A 6573-nucleotide genomic window follows, 5' to 3' on the forward strand; every position below is an offset into this window, starting at 1 on the left:
ATACATTAAAACTTACAAGAAAAAGGGAGTAATAAGTATGGAGATATAGTAGAATCAAATACTATGTTTCTCTTGAACTGGTGATTATCAGGAAAATAAGAGAAATAACTCTCTGAGTCATTAACTCTCCAAACACAGTTCTTCAGGGCACAAACAGTTATTATAATAATGAACTCATAATTGTTGGATTGTGTGATCTAGGGCAGCAGGATCCTGGCCCTTGGAATGATCAGTAACGGAGGGGTGAAGGGCTCATGGGTCCCTACTCTTTCCTGCTGAAAAATAAGCCACCAAGAGATCCTACAAGAATAGTCATTGCCTTCTGTTATCTTACCGCTGCTTAGCCTACATATCTCCATTGAATAGCTCTCTAATTATGATCACACAAATTGCATGTATTACATTTTGTTCTGAAATTCTACTAGTAAGTGTGTTTTAAAGTTTTCCTGAATAATTTTCTTGAGCATTTTGTGGTAGATATTGCACAGCTATTTACATTCCCAACAAAAAATGTCTTTCTTTTGCTTAAGGAATAATTATCACTCAGGCATGGATTCTTAGCTACAGATGGTATTTCCTTGATATTCTGTGGAAGCTGATAACACATTTTCTTAAACAAAAAGTAGCAGAGACGTAAAGGACACCACTGACAGTAAATTACAGTCCTGATGTGGGGAAACCTGAGTGACCTCCAAAGGACCACCAAGAAGCCAAATCTGCATGCAATCACAGCAGGGTTGTCATTCACAAGGTTGAGCTTGTAGTTTAATTTATTCACTACCCACAGGATGGCTCTTGTTGAGAAAAATCTCCAGACACTCACCCACTCACCAGTACAAGGTTTTTTAGGAAATGACAAGGTAGAGGAGAGTGATTCTAAGCTGGCGAGCATCTAATTGGATAGCTACTGTGGCCTTTAGCATAATTGGCTGGTGCTGGGAGCCAAACCATACACTTACCTTCTGCTTTCCTCGTAATTGGGGGGTTGTTAGGCAGAGGCGGGCCTGTGACCTGGAGGTGAGATTTGCTAGGGATTAACCCGGAAACAGGTGCTAGACACTGGGCTGGATTTGTCTGGGGAGAATAACCTGAAGATGCAGGTCTTGTTAGGGGTTGGCTGGGCTAGGGAGAGGTTTGTTTAGTTGGGGGTAACCTGAAAACTGGAGCAAATTAGCTTTCTTCCTGTTAGTTTACTTGAGTTTAAAAAAGGTCAGAATTTCTAAAATAGAGTCTGAACCCAAGAGATTTGGTTTTTCAATCCTATCTCATTATTCCCCTCTTGGGGATGGAGTTCTTTTAAATTACTACAGTTTTGTAAAGCTTCAACTGGGAAGCAACGTTGTGTCACAACTATTATATGTATGTGCTCCTGTTAACCAGCTGTGTGAGAGAGAAGTACATTTTTATTTTGTTGGGATCAGCCACCAAAAGATTAGGGATTTTAATATCAATTTATTTGTTTTACATTAAGCAATGTTGTCCTAACTACAAGGAAAGTTCATAAATGTAGTACTCACCAGAATACATTTAAAAATGTTCAGAATCCCAGGGATCATTTGGATGCTTATTGAGTACAAATTTATCTCCTAATAAAGACAGATTAAATTAATTCCAATTTTATGTAGGAGTATCAACTGTGCATACTTAAAGGAAAGAACAGAATTAAATGGTAAATGTGACTATCCAAAATGCTTTCTAAAAGCAGACTCTCCTCTCAGGCGCCTTGCCTCATCCTGTTATCAGCACACTGTGACTTGAAAAGGTAAACAGGGAAACAAAGTTTTGTTTCTCCAGGGATGCTTACATCCGACTTCTGTTTTTAATGTTTTTCTGTGTGTTGCTGTGGGGATCTTGGAGCCTATTATTAAAACTATCTGTAAACCTAAGGGGAAACAGACAATCTGGTGATGCAGATGGGAGCTGTGTGATGGGAATAAGCAGTAAGTGAGGAGGAGTTCAGTGAGATCCTACTACAGAGAGAAGGCAGGGCACCACTTTCCTACAGACGTCTATGATTCTATAAACTACATTTAAACTTGTGTTTGTTATTTGCCATTGATCTCAGGCAGTAACATAGCAAAAGTTGCAAAAAGAACAGCAATAGCATCAACTAACATGACTTTCAAAATTAAAATTCCTTCACAAATTATGCAAATGCACGAGTAAATTCTCACAGGTGCCTGTCAGAATTTCACTAAAATAAAGAAGGAAGTAAGCATCATATACCTATGATGCTAGATACAGAACACTTATTTGTGCAGAGATACATTCCCTGCTGTCATTAAATCCAAATGAAGAAGTAGATAAATATCGAAAATAAGCACATTTTTTCTGAAGTATGTTTAAATAGTGATAGAAATAGTTTTATTGAAATATTTAGCTATATAACATGATCTGAAATGCTCTTTGTCTATATAAACTCAATTACATATCGGGAGGGAGTGATAACTGAACAGAAGAGTAGAGATGTCAATGGTCTAAGTGATGCAAGTAGTCCTGTTAATATATAGTTTTTTTCAAGCTTGAGAGAAGATTTTTTTATCCATTTTACTTAATTTTCTTAATGTTAGCCGATTTGCACAGCTATTGAATGAATAGCAGTGACACCAAAAAGCCTCACGTTATTTCATATAAATAATTCATTTTTAAATATTTACATACTATGATGAACAACTTCAAATTATATAGTATAATAAAGTAAAACAAGTTGTTGGTTTATATTTTTTCATGTTACATTTTAAATATGAGTTGATGATTTTGTGTACTAATATTTTTTTGCCCAAGGAAGCATAATCAAGAAATCATCCCAGCGTGCTTAAAATTATGGCAGTCATGCATATGGTAAAATATTGGAATGATGTATAAAATAAATACTATTCCTCAAGTTTGATTTGTATGTGACGTGGACATTATCCAGTATTTCATTATGTAATAAGTACTGTACCAAACAAGAAACACATGCTCTAATCCAGGAAGATGAGTAACTTACTGTGGCAGATGCTTGTTTGACAAAGTCATTATCAGTCTTATACCAATATTTTTTCTCTGTGTCTAGCTTACCCTATCTAAACTTCATTAGCACTTCGGGATATGTGCAGATTTCTCCATCTGGAATTGAGCTTTTACAACTCATTCTCTGTAATTTAGAAAAATCTGCACACACAGCTGGCAAGTAAATTTTATAAAATTCTTTATCATAAAGTTTAAAATTTATGTAGTGTTGCAAACATTACTAAAACCTAGAATATTTTCTTCTTCTTCTTCTTCAATTTTTTAAGATTTCTAAATTGCTTCTAAGTTTTAAGAAGGAAATGACAAGATGTTTAATTATTGCCCTGTTTGCAAATCTCTCATATTTAAATTTGCATGAGGATGATTATTCAAAGCATGACATCATTCTGTGGTGCTTGGTGTTGTTTCAGATTTTAGATAATATTTAGCCATGTCTATCAGCCTGATCATCTCAAAATATTAGTGTTAAATAATATCAAGTTTCTAAGGATTTAAGAATCTCTTAAAAGGCCCAGGAAAGGCCGACACAGGGGTATGTCATAAACAGGTGGCTTGTAAGAATTAAGAAAAATCTTAATACAATACTTTAAAGAAAATAACTTCTACTATTCCTAATAAAACTACTCAAAGCCTTCCTTATAATGCCAGATTTGGGGTCCAATTCCTTGTAACAGAAAATAATCTGTAGTGCTTATTTCATGGCATCTCAAGGTTATTATTTAATTATTATTCATGTGAGAAAAAATATTATTAGCAATATCATGGATCCAAGAAATTTCATCTGATAAAGATTTTTGTAAACCACTTCTTTAGATCTAATAATTTTCATTTCCATTATTTTTTATTTAATTTCTTTTACTCATTCTCTTTACATGTCAATTATTACACACCTCTCCATCACCCCCTCCCATACTCATTTCCCCATCTTTCCAATTCCTTCTCCTCTGAAAAGATGGTAACCTCTGAGTGTCCCCCAAACTGGCACTTCATATCTCTGCCAGATTAGTTGCTTTCTCTCCCACTGAGGCATATAGGTCAGCCCAGCTAGTTGAACATATCTCACAGACAGGCAGCAGATTCTGGGAGAGCCCTGCTCCAGTTGTTAGTGAAGACCCACATGAAGACCGAGTTGCATATCTGCTACATATGTACAGGGGGGACATATGCGTATGCATTTTGGTTGGTGATTCAGATTCTGAGAGTCCCAAGGGTCCAGGTTGGTTTACTCTGGTGATCTTCCTCTGGAGTTCCTATCCCCTTTGGTGCCTGCAATCAATCATCCTATTTTTCCCTAAGAGGCCCCAAGCTCCATTCAACCTTTGTCTGTGGGTGTCTGTATCTGTTTGAGTTGGGTCCTAGGTGAAGCCTTTCAGTGGACAGCATTCTGCTGTCTGCAAGCATAATAGAGTATTCATAATAGTGTTATGGATTGGTGCTTGCTCATGGGATGAGTCTCAAGTTGGGTCAGTTATTGCTTAAAGATCTCTATCTGTTCTTTAAGCAGATTGTATATTCCAGTATTTCTTTAAGAGATTCATTCATTTCCTCTTCACAGGCCAGTATCATCATTATATGTATCATATAATGTATCACCAGTATATCATATTATAATTTAAGGTAATTTTCTTGTTCTTCCCCTGTGTTAGCATATCCAGTGCTCGCTGTGGTGGAGTAGCTGTGCTTTGGTGGTGTCTTATTGCCCTGGGTTTGGTTGATTGTGTTTTTTCGAGGGTCCTTTAGCCATCTGGATGGTTTTGGTACTTAGATGTTCTTTTTGTATGAGGTTTTGGGAGCAGGTGAACCTTGATGGCCCTGGTAATGGCAGGCCTCTGATGTGTATCCTTGGGCTATAGGGTTCTGGACCTGCAGTTCTTCCTGTGTGGTTCGGGAGCCTCAAGTCTGATGACAGAGAGCAAAGAAGTACTAGGAGAATGGAAGTCCCCCTACAATGTCAGTCTGTTCAGGACAGCTTGGCTTGACCGAGGATGTAAAGAGCAGGGAAGATGTGTGGGGTAAGTAAGCCTTACTTATATCGTTTAGTGCCTAGCCTGGCTTGGCCTTGGTGGGGTCAGAGTAACATGGTTCCTACCCCTGGGTCAGGAACCCAGTGTGTGCCTCCACAAGTGCCAATGGCTGCTGTGTGCGTAAGGCTTGTTTGTGTATTTATTTGCTGGAACCAGTACTAGCAGTGGAGGACACTTTCTTTCTGAGGAATGCAGTCCCTGTTAAGGTCCATGACACCATGGTAATTAGAAACAGCACAAGTCCAGGATGTGTCTATCTCTCAGCAAAGTTGTAAACACTAAGACCTTTAGAACAGCACTTAAAGCCATGGGAAAATATATAATTTTTGTACTATGTAAAAAGTAAGCATGCAATATGAACTATATGAGGGGCTTCATGAATCTAACGGGACAAAAGCACCTGCACACGAACCAATTCCTTAGAAAATTACTAAAGAAGAGGATAAAGAGATTTAGGCAGGGGTAATCTTAAGAGATCACACCCAGCTATGTTTTCTGTGTTGTACCCCAAAGTTACCTGGCAACAGTGAGATGTGCCTGACATACTATAAAAAGGGCTGTTTACCCGTCTTCACTCTCTTATCCTCTTATCCTCTTATTCTTATACTCTTTTTGTCCTTCTCTCCCGATTCCTCTCTTCCCCATCTCTCACCATGTCTTCCTGGCCAGCATCTCTCCTGTCTTCTCTCCCTGTCTTCTCTCCTCTTCTCTCCACTCTGCTCTCTCCAACCCTCTCTCTCTCTCTCTCTCTCTCTCTCTCTCTCTCTCTCTCTCTCTCTCTCTCTCTCTCTCTCCTTCTACCCTTTCCACCTCACTATGTAATTGCACCTCTACCACATATATCCTTGTTCTCTTTTCTTTCTCTCTTTCTCTTCCTTTCTTTCTCTCTTTCTCTTCCTTCCTTCCTTTCTTTCTTTCTTTCTTTCTTTCTTTCTTTCTTTCTTTCTATAAGACACAGCACTTTGTTTATGCTTAAAAAGACAAGTAGATTCTTGAGTTCTGGATCAGCCTAAGACAGATCAAGGTTAGGCTCAGGTACAGTGGGGTTTACTAGATACTGATTCATAAGATAAGGAAAAGGAACCTGGGAGTAAATGACTGGATTGTTGCGTTAGATAAAAGAATAGACCTGTGTTCTGCAGAAGATGAGCTATCCAGAGGGATTTTTCTTTGCTTTTTCCTTTCTTTTCTTTTCTCTTTCTTTCTTTCTTTTTTACTCTTTTTGATAAAAACAGAGAACTGCTTGAAGAACTGACACAAGCAATACATGAATACAGGACATGAATACAGAGATCTCTTATAATAGATAGAGAAATTTCCAGAAAGAACATAGAAGCAGACTGGAAAAGCTGTATCAAGCAGAACACAGGCTGTCAGCTTGGACCAACAATTTGATTTCTTGTCCTTTTCACTGCTCCAGATGCCCCTTCTCTCAGAATCCATCTCCTTGCTGAGGCTAGTCTTCGTCATTTCAGGAGTCTGATGAAGGTGGCAGGGCGGTGGCAGGAGAATGGAGGTCACCATGGGATTGCAAGCT

This window comes from Rattus norvegicus, chromosome 2, assembly GCF_021556685.1.
Source record: "Rattus norvegicus strain SHRSP/BbbUtx chromosome 2, alternate assembly SHRSP_T2T, whole genome shotgun sequence".
NCBI classification, from domain to species: Eukaryota; Metazoa; Chordata; class Mammalia; order Rodentia; family Muridae; genus Rattus; species Rattus norvegicus.